The following is a 16816-nucleotide window of genomic DNA, read 5'->3' as shown; positions in this document are numbered from 1 at the left end:
TATCAGCTATTATAGGACAGGATAAAAAAAAAAAGAGGAAACAGCCTGTAAAGTGGCACTGAAATGCAGATTCCTCCTTCAGAGTTTTTGATAAAAATGAGATAACAGAGCGACATCTTTCTTCCAGTTCAAATCAGGTGAAAATCATTCAATTATTGTGACAGTGTCTCAAAGTAACTAACACACATCGCTGGGTTTCATTATGAAGGTTTCAAACCATTATAACAAATGAATGAATAAAGCATAATCACAGGCAAAAAAATACAATAAAATACAGATGCAAATCCTACCTTCCCCTGAATATTTGTACATACGCACACAAAGCAGCTTTACATCTGACAAATACCGTTCCAAATGAGCTGCGAATTTAAAGACCATTAAAGGTCTTTCTGAAAAATATGCATTTGAAGGTTGAGCACATCGTGAGCACAAGTGTGATGAAAAACCTGGATAACAGCATCATATCCTTATTACTCAGTTATTTGATAATTGTGCAATGTGTGCAGTATTCAAAGCTAACTTTCATTACTCCCGCATCCTCTCAAGGTTTTACAGCCTCACTCATTACATAACAGCCACACATGCAAGATCCTTCACACGCACGCGCACACACACACACACACACACACACACACACACACACACACACACACACACACACACACACACACACACACACACACACACACACACACACACACACACACACACACACACACACACACACACACACACACACACACACACACACACACACACACACACACACAGACAGAGAAACTACAAACAAACTACATTCTAGAGTACTAAATAGCAGTAACACCTTAAAATGGGCAGATATGAGCATTTATAATTGCAGAGCAGAATAGTCAGCGGATACAGAAGCTCACTCACCATGTGCGGCATCATACAGTGCGTGTCCCTTGTTCTGAAAACTGACACCTTCCAAATTTCAAATCACACACACCCTCCCTCTCCTCACACCAAGGCATCTGCAGCCTGCTTGCCTTTACAAGCCCGCTTCTCCCTCTTACATGCGCCACACTGACACGCTGTGAGGAACTGCCGACTGCTACTCTGTACCATCCCCAAGTCAAACTGAGTGAGAGAAATTCACTATGACTTTTTCCTTTTTTTTTTTCCTTTTTTTTTTTTTTTTTTTGATGTGCTGCGAGGCAGTTGTTATGGTGATGGGACACAAAGACAGCTCTGGTAGCCAATGTACACATGAGTGGGAAGAGCACTGAGGTTGTGTTTGTAAGTGTGCGCGTGTGCGCTTGCGTGCGTGCGTGCGAATCATTTGTGTGCCCTGCATAATGCCTGAGATAATGTCTCGAGGATTGTTTGCCAGTGATCAGCAAGATCTGATGTGTATTTTATTGCCTGTTGAACAGACGAGTGATAAAACAGCTTTGTAATGATTTATCTTCTTCGAAGAGGGTCTTAATAAAGTCTTGCTGTCAGTCTTTCTCCATAACTCACACTTACAAAAATGCACATTTCTGGCAAAACACAAAGAGCATTTAATCCCCAGTCATCCTGACACACTAATTAAATATTCAGAAAATAATCAAAAGGATGACAGTCTGTAATACTTCAAATCATGAGCAACTGGTGCGGTGACTATGCGCAATCTGTGTAATTTGCAAGACCAGTCATTTGCAAAAGAAACTGAACAAAAATATGTTTCAATCATATCCACAATTAGGAAACACGGCAAAAGAAAGTCGTTTAATAGAGTATCTGTTAAGGAGCAGCCATTTGACTCACTTCAAACCCAGTTACATTAACGTGACTTTATGATGAAATGAAAAGTTGACTAGGAAGAAATGAAACCAGAACTGCCCGCACACCAACATTTTACACTCTATATTTCATGCTCAATACATTTCATTCTTTCATCTCTGAGCAATTTGTAAAAGAAAAAAAAAGAAAAATCATGAAACTTTATTCTCTACACCTTTTGATGCCTCCTCTTTCAGTTGCAATTCCATTTCTTTTTGACTTAGTCAAATACTTGTTGTCATGCTACCAGCCTGGAATAGAAACTGCGGGGAAGCTATCGGGCACTAGAAAGAGTGAGTGTTGATGTTATTTCAACCATCTGTGCATGGATAAGTTTTAGTAGAAACCCCTAATAGCAGGTTTTTCTTTTGCATTTTCATTCCCATCCATCATGCAAGCCCGATAACGCACACCCAACATCACCTCGCTGGCAGTCTGACAAGATAGAAAATCTCCCTACACAGTAGTTTCTCAATTTATTCACATTTCATTCGATCAATTGCCAGGTTTTGTATCATGCACACAGCGGGAGGTGAAAACGGTGTTTTTATATAAATCACAGTGTAAGTAAAAAGTAAAAAAGGTACATGAAGGAGTTGTGACAATGCTTTAGAGAATTCCTCCAAAATCCCCCCCCAAATTCTTTCTTAAAAACCTAATATTTATAGCCGAGGTCCAACAGCATGTTTGGCATTAAATCTTTCTTCAAATGGTTTGTGCACCCTAACTTGTATTCCCTCACTCAGACACTCAGTCTCACTTCCCTGCAGATATGTGTAACTCAGTTAGCAGACTGTAGCCTGTGGCTTCTGCTCAAATCCTGCTGCGAGACACTAAAAACTTTGTTGATTGTGGTTATTTTATCACTTCAGAATTCCACACCTACACCGAGCAAAGGTACTCTGGCTCCAACTGTTGTTGGTTTTCAATCAGTTAAAATATTTTTTCATTTTTAAAATTCAGCTGTGCTCATAGGTTTACGGCTTTACTGTATTGTCTTGTTATTTCACATTAATGTGACTTAAAACAATATGAAATAGATATGTAATGATACTGTAAATTTAATGAAATTGCAAATGAACTGTCCTTTATGTAGTCTTCACAAATTCCATCATCAAATGTTGGCATGTCGGCTTTTCTCGCAGTCAGCTCTGCAGCTGCATGACAGACTGTCTGAAGTCACTGCATGAACTGCTGTAAGCTGTCATACTCCGCTAACACAGGAACGCCAATCAATCACAGTAATGGGCGCTCGTCGATAAACTTTGACGGACTCACTGTTGAGGAATAGACATGGACAGGCACTGGCTAAACCAAGGAGCCATAACCAGGCAAAAATATAACTTCTGCTCGTCACTGACTCTAACAAATGCAACAGATGAGCAGAATACAAAGAGAGCAGATACTTTTCTTCACTATTAGCCTTGACAAGAGTCATAAGGAACTTCATATCTTGAGCAGCAATAACAAGAACGAGTCCTGCAGCAGGTTTAAAGCCTACAGAGCCCTGATCCCTACAGCGACATCAAGTCCTGACTCAAGAGCCTCTAAAACAGAGATTTTGTTTAGAGTCTCACCTCTAATATTGTCCTGTGCTGCTTCAAGAAGTTGTACCTTCGGTAAAACATGTCAGAGGGTGTCTATGTGCACGGCTAAGCCAGGAGTCTGAGAGAACACACACAGGAGCTATTAAGTGTATAAAGCGGTGTGCTTGAAGCCTTAATTTTATTTATTTATCTAGTAGATCATATAGAGAGAAATACGTTTTAGTCGAAAGCAACAAAGGAGAACTTATTTCCAAAGCTATCCAAACCTCAAGGAGCAATTTACCTGCCAGGCATCTAAAATCAAATCAAAACCTATTGTATGCACATGTGTATTTCTATTCACAAAAAACTATTGCAGAGTTACAAAAGAAGCTCTGATTGTCCATCAAAAAGAAAGGTACATTTCAGCCAGTGAACTGGCGGGGATCTCCTCAGTCACCACTCAATAATGATAACTAACACAGCAGGAAAACCCGAGTCAACGCTCATCCTTCACTCTGGAGCAATGGTTGTAACATGTCGCTCATCTTAACAGACGCAGTCAAGTAATGTCTCATCTCAATTCCTTCTCGCATTTCACACTTCATGCTAAGCGAAAAGTGCTTTGCACTGGTGTGATAACGGTGACAGTGCTGCAACTTCACAATTATGTAGCAGAAAACTGCATGGTATTGTGGTCTTACCGGTTAATGATTCCATAACATTAAATGAAAGTTAAAAAAAATATAGAGATATACATTTTTTTCAAAGCTTTTCCATTAAGATAAATCTCAAAAGACCATAATGTACTAGATACATTTTCTGATTTATCAGTGCTTAGCTGCACTCATTAAGACCTACAACTTTGAGTCAAAGTGAAACTGATGGTCTCTGCAATTTCTGAACATACAGTCCAGAAGCTCCTTGCTGTGCTGGATCAAGAAAAAAGAGAAGGATGGAATAATGAAGAAAATAAACAGCGAGAAAGAGACAGAGATAAAAGATAGTTTCTCATTGCAGTATGCCAGAGCAAAAAAAAAATAACCCAAAAGAACCTGCAGCAATAATCACTTCCTAGAATCTATGGCAATTTACCAACTTGTTAAACCAGGAGGATAGCCTGTAGTGAAATCTTGGTTCTAGGTATAAGATGTCCTTGCCTGCTTGTGAACGATTATAAAACACTCTTTAACTGCATCATTTGATTTGTACTGCCTTTGATGAGAATTTCATTTTCTTGTCTCAAACATTCTTTTCACATTTGACTCTGAACCTTTGGCTCTCTCTGATATCTCTTTAATATTCTGTTGTAGCAGCGACTACATCTGAATGTGCAAGCAGAGGCAGAGGAGTGTAACTGAAAGCTGACCACAGAGTCACAACACGGTTTAGGGGCTTAGAACAGTGGAGAAAACAGTGCATGGCTTACGGTCTTCTCTTGTACGATTCAGCTATCTAGCTGTTTCACCCGTCTGTTGAACAGAACATTTTTTATTTTTTATTTTTTCAGTGAGAAGCTAGTGCTTAAGAAAACCTCCAGGACATTGAAGACTGGCTTTATTATTCCGAAACCCCATTTCATTCAGGAGCCGTAAATTACAGGTAATTGTCTCTGATCATTTTGGTTCCTGAATATAAAAACGTTGTTGTCTCCTGTAGATATGTGAATTTCTATAGGGACACCAATGAGTGGCAGAAGTTGAGTCCAAGAGCTTCTTTCTAGTTTGCAGGGAAAAGAGGATAACAGCTTCGTCTTTTTAGTTTAGTACCCTGAGGAGGTTCTCATCTCCTTCACCACTGAGGGGGATTATCTGCAACTACCTGATAAAAGCCTGGGTTGGAGGCCAGGAATTACAGGCGGCACACGTCCTCATGTGCCTCTATTCTTTCTTACATTTTTGCCATAGTTTCATCAAAAAGGAAATAGACACTTAGTCCCCTGTTCGATAGCTCCTGTGCAGCCATGCGTGATCTGTGCAGAGCTCAGGATTGTGACGCAAATACAACACTGTATACAGGATGAACATATGTGTGTCAGACACTTTCGCTGCCCTATATTTACACTCATTACCACATGGCCACATAGCCCCTGGTCCCTCACAGCTGGCCTACAGTACGCATCGCCATGGATGAGTAGTAATTAAAATGCTCACCAACATGACGCTTATTCGGGAGGATCATATACTGCCCTGATGTGAGCTGGCCCATAAAATACACACATGCTCTAAACCGTCACAACTGCTTAGGCAGTAAACACGGTGAGCGAGTGCAGTGGGTCACCGGGATGCTCTAGAGAGTGTCAGACTGAAAGGAAAACAGCCTAAACACTAGGGAGACAACGTGAGCTGAGAGCGAGCGTGGATCTAATGCTTTACACCATCAACACCGTGCCATTCTGTCAGCGCCAGAAATATCCCCCAACAGTGTATTGCGAGGACAATTATGACTACATTAAAAAAAATACTCCCACATTCTCATTAGGAAGTCCAGAACTACTATTGACAATGTAAAAGTAGCCATATCGAAAGGTAACAGCTCATAGTACAGGACACTAAAAGTAAGACAAATCTTATCTGTGCCTGTGTTGCAGCTGTGACACAACCGATTTACATGCGACTTCTCTGTGCCTCCAACTCATCAGGTAAACCTTGTCAGCATGAAACTGCCGCCTCTATTCAGCGTGACTGACAGTGACACGGAAACCACTCCTGACAGTGAGTGATAGACTGATAAATCTGACCCAACACTGTCGCTGGGACTCATGCATGACCAAAGCAGCTTAAACTGTTGTTAATTTGATTGAATTAATCACTTGTAAGCACTCTGCTTGGACCAAATGTATGCAGATATTTCAATGTAATGAACAAAACATGCGCAAAAGAGCAATCGCTTGCAAACCATTACAAGAAGGATCACACACTAAAAGTGCATTTCTGTTTTTGTGTGTCATTACATCAGCAAACAGAAACAACCCCATCTGGCACAGAGTGTTCCCGATTCTCTGTCTACTCTTTGTTGACCGTCACTTATATAAAGGCTGAAGTAAGAGCAGGCAGGCCTTGACCCTTGTCTCCCAGATGCTTTGTACTGAGGGCGTGCTGCTGAAGGGGCACTGCATTTTAATTAGACACACAACTTCCTGGGCGATACATGCAGAATCTGGCTATGCAAACAACTCCCACTTACACAACAGTTTTAAGAGAAAAGTGAAAAGGCAATTCACACATCTGCTTAGTGACACAACCCCAAACAGCGTCGTAGATCTCTGTAACAAACAACAGAGGCCGATGTCACAGAATGACCTTAAACGTAAGGATATTGGTTTCATACTTCACACTGAGGCCAATACAAATATTAAAGCTGATGGATAAAAATGTCTTGAGGTTGAGCCGATTCTAATCACAGTGGAGTAAAAAGACAGATTATGTGGTAAACACCACAAACATACTCCCTGTAATTAAGAGTGATAAGGTGAGTCATCTGTGGTAAGAACAAAAACATGCTCAGTGAGAAAGGACGAGGTTCATTTGATTACTTAAGCAAGCAGGGGAAAGGGGTTTATGAAATCCAAAGTTGAAAAACAGACTAAAGCTGGCGCAGCTCACAAAATGGGCTTTGTAGATCGCATAGCATAAACATGGGCTTAATCATTCAAGGCACCAAATGAAAATAATGAGAAGCACACAGTCTTGCCGAAAAAGATAAAAGCGAGAAGGATCATGCAAGCAGACGAAGATGCACTTCAAGTCTTTGGAGAAAGCACAAAGCAGACGGAGTAGAGGTGGTATGCTGAGCAGAGACTGGTCCACTGCATCGTCCGGATGACTCCGGGTTGCCATCAAAATAACACAGGCTTCTGTGTTTGAACCTCTGCTCAAATGGCTTCGCTAGTTTTATTTGCCAGTTTATTCTATAATTCATGGATTTTTTGCAGAGCATGAAGGTCTAGAAGCTTGTTTCCATTAAAAATGTAACACAATGACACTGTGTGGCAGAAACACACCAAAAATATGGGTCACGTGAGATGAAGAAGTAGAAGAGAACACATATGATAAAGAAAAAAAACCCAGAGTAGATAGTGGTAAGATTCAACATAATCTTACCAACAAGGAAATAAATTGCCTCACTCCGTGAATGAACACATGCTGCTATTACACATACACACATACACACATTGTTTTATTACTTCAGGTTGTTTGATCTGTCATATTTTTGTTTCATTAATGACAAAATTGTATTGCATATTAAGTTTGTCCAGGGTCTTTTATGGACAGTTACTTTAAGATCGATGGATTAATGGTTCAAATGTCCAACACGTCAAATAATATAAATTACTTCACAACAGACATTAAACACTTACTTGTCTCAGAATACGAAAAGTCCTTACAGACATCCTTGCCAAGGTAAAACACCAGAGGATAACAGCATTACATACTGGCCAATAAAGCATTTATACGTTAGGGTCAAACTGGGAAGAACAACCTAGTGCCAACTAAAGCCATGTCATGGCAAACAAAATGTGCTTAAATTGCATTTATGTAGTCATATATTCAGACTTTAAGAAAAATGGAAACCAGCAGGGCAGGGATTACTATATGTCATAACCACTGAACAAAGACATGACATTACAAGATTACTTTGGAGGTTTATTACTCGTTCTCAACATGCATGTGCACCCAAGACACGAGGTCAGTAACCTGTTGGGTTACAGTGTGTTTGGTATCCTGCAACCTCTTGTGGTGGGTGGATCAATAATTGCTTTGTGCAAACAGGTGCGTGTCACCTGTTTGCAATACAGCAATTGAATTTCCAATTGCTGTATTGCTGACTTAGCTCAAGGCTAAAGCGCAGCGACTATAGCAGAAGCTAACATGGCAAGCAGTGAACACTTATCCCTTTCACATCTCATGTGGTCACACTTTGTACAGCAACTCCTTGTATAGGAGGTGATATATACTGATGTTTTAGCAGCATCAATTTCTAACATTCATACAGTCCATGTATGTTGAAGCTTTTTGAGACTTAATGTATTATGATTTAGTTAGTTGTATTATAAAACAAAAGGACAGACCCTGAAACCTTGGATAATGTGGTTCGTAGGACATGGAACAACTCGACAATTTGATGTTATGTCTCAGCCACCTCGAGACAAGGTTCAGTAGGGATGGTCCTGGGACATTGAAGTCCACAGTGTCAGGGTATAACACACAATACCTTGATGGTATTGCATACACAGCAGAATAGAATGGGTCACATGATATACAGGAACATCTAGGCTTAATGTGGGTTAGAAGACTTCAAGCCGCAATAAAATATACAATCCAAAGTTGTTGAGAACAGCAGAGATAAGAAGCAAGCCGGAGCTGGTTAAGAAAATCAAACACCGCTGTGGTTGCCACGGAGCAGGAAAGGGGCAGCAGTGTTTAGCAATGTTATGTGAAATTCCCAACTGACAGCAGCACCTGAATGACGCAGCTGGAAGAGATTGAGAAGATCCAGGGCTGAGCGGAGATACTGGAAGCAGTTGTACAAAGTGAAATTCATCATAGTGGCTGTGAACGAACTACATCTGATCATCCGGAACTGAAATGCTGAAAAAGCACTATGATATAAATGTATTGATGTTTGGCATCAATGGCAATGCTATTATGGTCAGACATTATGGTTGCTGCTCCAATCCAAGATAACAGTCTTTCTAAATATAATCCTGATTTCACTTATGTAAGCTCTATACAGTGGAGATATGGTCAACATTCTCGCTTGCACAAGCGTATTCCAGGTAAAACTACAGGTTTGGTGGAATTTCTGTGCCCCTCTTCATCTGAGCAAAGGCAGGTTAAACATGTGGATGAATTCACACAGTGGTACACAGTCTGGGAGTCTGGAGAGCTTTCTGTGCTAAGGTGTTGTCAAAATGTATTTGCATATGTTAAAATGAAACCGTGACACTTTCTAGAGTCCAGAGCAGACCAAGGACACTGCCCAATGTTTTTATTTATATATTTGTGCAAATGTAAGTGTCAATTGGTTTCAGTAGAAAGTTTTCACAAATAATGAATGAGAAAAATAGGCTTTTGCCCTTCTTAGAGGAAACTCTCCGGGAGAAGAAGGTTGGAAACTACTGCATTAGACAGCACGAGATGAAATATTGAGGTATGTATGTACTCCTGTTGTGTATTCATCAGTACATTGTGAAGATATTGTAGTATTACAAGAGGGTAGAGGTGTGACGTTAGATTTTGATACTTTGTGAAAAGCAAGCTATTCTAGCTAGAACTATTCCGACATGAACTGTGAAGTATCAAGTTCATATTTATTTATAATGGGTTTTTGTTGACAATGCTGGGGGATTTTCAAGCTTTACACAAACAAACAAGCACATAGAGTTTAATTTCTAGTTGGGTATAATACTTCTACTACTTTTTGTTCTTCCAGCTCATGCTACTGAATTCCATTCTCCATTCATATTTTCACCTGTTTATTTTCTCTTCATGTTTTCCTGATAGTTTGCCTTCCCACTCCCAGAGTATTTACAACCCATCAGTCACTGCCAACGGTAACTATTTCTTTCAGTCCAACTGCAGCTGCAGTCTCCAACAAGGGACCAACCATTTATAAGCACTTTTTAAGCCTTTACTGGATGACTGTTTGAAGCTCAGAACAAAGACTTCAGTGACATACTAATACTCATTTCCACAGAGACTGTTAGAAGTACATTTAACATCTCATCTCGCTGGTGGATTTAGTCAAGCTGTCAATTAAAGGAACATATTAATTAACATTCTTGGTTTCGAAAGGGTGTTTCTAATCCCCAAAGACACAGGGCCGCTGTAAGCTACTGTAGCTTGGTTAATGTGTGTTTAGTCTGTATTAAGCATTGTGTTCCCGTATTTTTCTATGTCTGTTTGGACCTCAGCACACAGTTTGTGTGTGTGAGAGAGTGGAAGCCTCAGTAATCTCCACTATCCATACCTAACAGGCTTAAAGTGTAATGCTGTCAGCAACAAAAAAGACCAATATACAGTATGACAGAGTGTGGGTTTGATCCCAAGCAGTAGGATTTCCTGTGAGAGGAATCTTCAACCTTTACTGTATGGCAGCAAAATAAGTCGCTGAGTAATTTGATACACCCCTAAGCTTATAGGGAGACTAACACCACACCAAAAAAAATAAAAAATAAAAAATAAAAAAAATGCACTGAGTGCTGAAGTACGAAACTCGTTACACACACAGATGTGAGTGTGCACATAGTCACTGTCACACACACACACACGCGCCCACACGCACAATAACTGATTCATAATTTAGTGCACTAAACACACACACACATTTTATTCATGATGTATGAGTGCAGTAAAAAGCCCACACTCAAAGACAGTGATGGGATGCTGTTACCGTAGCAACATCATCTTTCACATCATTCGACATAAATGTTTCAGCTTCACACCCAATTCACCTTTACACCTCTCAAGCGAAGATTTTGCCAAAAGCTCAATCTTTTCTTCACAGTTTACTCAGTTCACACGAGCCAGTCATTTTAGAAAGTCACTTTGCCATTAACATATCTGCTTTAAATAGCTCGCTCTTTCTATTATCCCTCTGGCCTTTTTGACAGTTAGCATTTTAAAGGGTTCTTTAAGTAAAATTTTCTCGAGTTTATCTATTCTATGCAGGTGGTTCAGTCACATTTTATTGGAGATTTTAAATGATAATCCAAAAAGATAAAAGACAACTACAGAGAGTGGCAAAAACAGAAATGTTCAAATTAAACCATATTGTAGAGCCAGATTCAAACAATCTGCTGACACAGCATACACATCACTATAGTTCACGATAGTATAAAGCTTTAAAAGCATATCTAAATAAGAACACAGTTGGACAGGTACTTTTATTGCCTAAATGTGACAGTAACCTCCACTAACACCGGATCCTCTATGTCATTTCATTGTAATGTGTTGTGTCTAACCTCAGTGGTCCAGCTCCTGGTGACTCTTTCCGAACGAAACAGCATGATGTCTCCTGAGTAATCCCTCACTGCAGCTCTTGATTGATATGTATATTATCCAACGCTCCTCTTGGTGAAGCACTGTTTGGGCAGGCAGGACAGCACCGGCTATTCTCACACATTTATTTGGCTGAAGGCAGTAACAAAACAGACTAAAGCCACAGCTTGCTGTCCTTACTCGACAACACACAAACATGCACAGGCTTATTGTATGGGACCCCACAACAGATTCTGCTGCACACTCAACCACAACCAATTCCACCCACCCTCCTGTCCACACTGGCAGCAGAGCTTTGTTTTGCCTTGCCTATTCCATTGGGACAATTGCGCTTTCTTTTTAACCAATGAATGGAGGAAAAAAAAAAAAAAAAGAAAAAAAAAAAGGAATATTTCAATGTGTGTATGTAGATATTTCCTCTCTTTTGTATTACAAGGCAACACATATTCAGGCACATCAGTCATAAGAGTTTCAGAGTTCCAACAATGGTCAACGCTTCATGTCGATAAAAAAACAAATGGCTATAATGTGAAAATAATTAGGTCAATCACTTTCTCAGATATCCTTTGATGAATGATGGATGAATTACAAAGTGCCCACATTCACTTTTTAAAGCCACATTTGTTAGAAAGACACTGATAAAGATTTTCTTTTCCTGTGTAACATATAGTAATCTGAAAGTTGTTGTTGTTGTTGTTACTATGAGGCAGCAAGTTGTTTTAGCTAATATACAGTTAAGTAAATCGTCTTAAGCCTAATTTTAGCACAAAAATAACTCCAACTTACTGACAGCACACTGCACATACACAAATGAATGACGCACGAGTAGATTGTGACAAAAAACGGATTGAGAATCTGATTCGGACATTTTCACATATTTCCTCTCGAAATATTCCAAAACCAGTTACGCAAGCTATTCACATATTCTGAACGGTCAGTGTGGTGTCTAAGTTACAATTCATAGATTCTACCACATAAAGTAGAAGCGAAAAGCTCTCCTGTTGTTTACACGCATGACTGTCATTTTGTATGTTTTGTAGCTGGTCGGGGAGGATGAGGGGAATGCATGCTGTCATCAGAATCAAACAGTCCAGAGAAAGAAAGAGCTGAATCAGGTCCAGTCATGTGCTTTCAAACTGACACCAGCACACAAGCAGGCAGGCAGCGGGCGGACAGAGCTGGTGGATGAAACGCGAATAAACAGAACGAGGTAAACTGGAGCTAAGCCAAATAAATCCTGTCAAAATAAAGCTGAATCTTTCCCGACAGTTGAACCCTGGCTGCAAAATGGCCTACAGGCTACAGAGAGAGGGTCACCAGTAAGCTCCAGGCGGAGACATGAGGGATGTGGGTAGTGTATTTATTCAGCTTGATGATTATTAGAACTCTATTGTACGTCTTGCCGCTGGCATCCCATTTTACAGTCATGTATTCATTCAGTCTGACCTAGAATGGTATGCCTCCACTTAGCAGTGTGTAAATGCTTTTTTTTTTTTTTCATTCTTGCATCAACTTGGGCGATGAGGTCGTGTCGTCAAACTACAGTTCCAATCAAGATAGAGTTTGATGCGAAATGTTTGTTTTTTCTTGAAACTGTTTAGATAAAGAGTCTTTTTAGAGGCTTTACAAACGAGACATTTGAGTTTGCCCAGAGAAGGCAATTTTATACAGATGAAATGATCTTTAGTCCTTAAACGTTAATCATTAATCTTATTTGAACACAGTATGCTTCAGTTTGTACAGAAAGAATAATAATAATAATAAAAGAAAAAGTATATGAACCATGAATCCAAGCGGTGGAATCAAATTCGATCATGTTCCATTTAAAGTTACAACTCACATTCACATCACCAATGTGAATGACTAAAATCAAGAATTTCACAAGTGTGTAATAACATAAAATAATTGTGCAAATGTTCAGGGAAAGTTCAGTAAGTCCAAGTAGATCTGGTTTACACTATGAACAGCTGCACAGACACATACTCCACATGAGCAGTGCCTACAAGCAGAGAACCACATAAGGCTTACTGGGGTGTAATATGAACAGCCTGAGGCAACGGTTTCTACATGGCCTGGTTTCAGAACATACTGAACAAAACACAATCAATTCCTTTTTTTTCTAATCTGGCAAATCATTGTCGCTTTCTCTTTTTCACACATCCTTCCTCAACACAAAAAACCCAGTCATTGTGAGTAAAATTAGAGGGGGGGGGGGGGATTAGACACTCTTTGTATTGAAAGTTTAACTGTACAGTGCAGCAATTCTTAAAAGAAAAGTCACAAACATAAAGTGACAGCACAGATGTGTTTGGGATGTGTTTGTGAGCCAGTTTATGAGAGATTAAATATCTGTAATTTTATTTAAGACGGTCCCTTTGCAAACCAAATGAGGCAAAGTTGTCTTAAAGGACTGTTCCCTAAACCGGATGAATTTGTAAGCATATGGAATCTAAGTCACTAATAAATAAACTATAGTTTTATGAAGCTCGAATCAAGAATTAAACCCAATTGGAAGGCAGAATACGCATCTGTGTGGTAGATTCAGTGTAGGTGAAATAATCCAGCCCAGATGTGCAGTAGCTCAAGTCCGGTTGTCTGTAGGCTGTCGTGTTGACAGCTGCCACCTGCCAAAAACCTTCACCAACCAAAAGAGACAGCTCTGGGACCTGAAGCTAAGAAAATACTGAATGAACAGCGATGACTTATCCTAACAGATTCATCCAGGGTGCTTTTTCAGCCCCTTAAAGCTTTTCCAAGCAGAATACACGCAAAGTGCGAATATTTCTGCCCGGATTATCAATTGCAGGTGTAGATAGCAATCTGACTACGACAGCAAACGATGAAGAGCACAAGGTGAAGCAGATTTTGTCACCGGGCGAGATATGCATCTCACGCCTGATGTTAATGCATGTGTAAACAAATTTTTCACACGCATACACAAAATCACATTAAGCATGTGTCTGTCACATCCACACACACACACACACACACACACACACACACACACACACACACACACACACACACACACACACACATACACACACACACACCTACAGATGTTTGCCTTACGTTGAGATCAGACAGCAAAACACAACCACTCGCACTGTTCACAGCTGGACACGGACACCGAAATATCACCTAACGTAAACACACGTGCGAGAACAACAGACACACACGGATGCAAGCCCACAGTGAGTAACTGAACCGGTGCAGGGAAAAAAACATTAGCATTCTGTCAGGGTTTCAGACAAGACTGCACCAGCTCCGCTTGCAGCCAACATGCAGCAGAGCATAACAACAGATCCGAAGCCACAGAGAAGGAGAGACGGCGAGAGCACAGACAGGTATGTCGGGATGGGCTGGGGGCTGTTAGTGAGTAACTGAAGACAGATAGTGTGAAAAACAATGAGACAGCAGGGGGGGTCGGGGTTGTGTTCGCACACGTGGAAATGCCAAAAGAAATTAAAGAGATGATGAAAGCAACTGGGGTACCTTACTATTGAGCCTGGCCTTCCTGGCTCCTTTAGTTTTTCTTCTCTTTTTCTCAGCCGGTTGTCTTCTGCCCAGAACGGATCCCATTTCACACACACATGGACGCACTCCAGCATCACACACGCAGTCCCATAGGTCAGCTACGGCTTGAATGCCACAATATACTCCACATGGCCATATCCATCACCCCCCCCCACTCCTCCTCCCCCACCTCTTCGTCCACCCTCCTCCTCTTCTCCTTTACTACCTCTCGTCTTGTCCAAGCAACACGTGCACTCACATGGTCACTCAAACTGTCACCTAACCAGGACGCAGGAAAAATTCTGTGCACGCACAGACAGATGAAGAGACGGTAAGCGGTGATTTTGCGGGAAACTGGAGAGAAGAGGGGGAGAGAGAGAGAGAGAGAGAGAGCAGGAGGGGAGGGAGGGAGGGAAAACTGAGGGAGGAGAGAAAGTGCAAGATAGAAGGAGGGAAAACCACACTAGGATAAGAGAAGTGGGTGTGGTATAAAACTGATGGAAGCTAGAGAAAGAAAATAACCCATATTGTAGGAAGTTCATGTGATCCTAATGTTCCAATAACATGGTAAACTCATAACATTTGAAAATATGTTGGACTACTATGGTTTTATATCTTTGACTTGATAAAATTACCGTCGGCAGAAAATAATATTTTAAAATAAATCCACACTTATACCATGAAATACACGATGAACGTGATGAAATAAAGTACACTTCTACAAATTCACCATCCACCTTCAGTACATTCACACAACGCTGTGTGATCCAGCACCTCTCTGCTGTACGTTCTGGATTTATAGTTATAGATATCTAACACTGTTTCTTGAAATCATCCAGAGAGAGAGAGAGAGAGAGAGAGAGAGAGTTTTCATTTAAAAAAGAAAAAAGGGTTCAAACTTATTTAATTCTATTTTTTATTTTATTTCCAGGAGCTGGCTGCACTCCTGTTTATCTGGACTGAATTGTATTAAGAGATGCTACTACTATTTTAGCGACCCAAATAATATCAATAGCATCAATAACTTACATGTAGTAGTGAAATATAAAAAAAAAAAATTAAAATTGGTTTCTTGTTTGTATTTGTTGGTGTATTTGAATACGTGTTGAGTGTTTTTTTTTCCCCACACAGATATTTTTCCACTTTCTTCAAAGCACTACATTTGTCTTTCTTTCAGAGGATTATCCATACGGGGAGTTTTGTGTGTGAGGGATTCCCCACTGGAAATATTCTCTCATCCTGTGCCATGCAGTTGTATAAGAACATGTTTGTCTGAGTTTATGTGTGCCGGTATGTGGAAATCCCACATCAAGTTTTCATACTGACTGCGGCTGCAATAACATCACATTGATTGAAGGGTTCAAACTGTACAAAAGCGCTGTGGGATCTGGCGTTTCATAACAATATCCCACTGACAGTCAGCAACAATTTCTGTGTGGCTTTATAACAAATTAAAAATAATGCAGGAATTCTCATTCATGAACACAAAAAAGCCGTGCACAATGATACAAAAGGCTCCAGTGTAGGAGGACCAGCAATAGTATGCACTATGTGATTATGGGTGAGAATGTTGCCATGTTGCTTTCGGGCATGAAATCACGCATCATTTTTGGACCACACAGATCGTTACAGCGAAAGATCCAGAACCTTTGACATTTTGATTTCACAGATCATTCATGACAAAAGCATATAAGAGATTCCCTCATTCTGATATATATATATATATATATAAACTCAAAACCTCCAGTTCAATTCTAATATGAAATTTTTTTCAAACAAAATATTATTGGGATACTGTATGTCTTTATTTTTATGACTTACAACATCAAATTATAAAGTGTAAAACATTAAAGGCTTGAAATATTGCAGGTCGCGTGAAATACATTTAAAATACATAAACATTTAACTGTTTGACTTGAATTGAGCAATGTTTCTATTATAGGATACTTTTGTGAGATGCACGTGTTATTCTTATCACGGTGAAAT

General features: G+C 40.0%; 1 protein-coding gene across 1 annotated transcript in view; it reads right to left on the bottom strand.

Moving 5' to 3' along the window:
* shank3a (SH3 and multiple ankyrin repeat domains 3a) overlaps nucleotides 1-16816 on the bottom strand; it is a gene marked incomplete at its 3' end in the record, with an annotated part of 162246 nt that overhangs the window by 83821 nt on the left and 61609 nt on the right. The gene's annotated exons all lie outside the window — the stretch shown is intronic.

This window comes from Lipophrys pholis, assembly GCF_963383615.2.
Source record: "Lipophrys pholis genome assembly, chromosome: 11".
NCBI classification, from domain to species: domain Eukaryota; kingdom Metazoa; phylum Chordata; class Actinopteri; order Blenniiformes; family Blenniidae; genus Lipophrys; species Lipophrys pholis.
The sequence above is the reverse complement of the archived record's forward strand: the minus strand, read 5'-3'. Positions and strand labels throughout refer to the sequence as shown.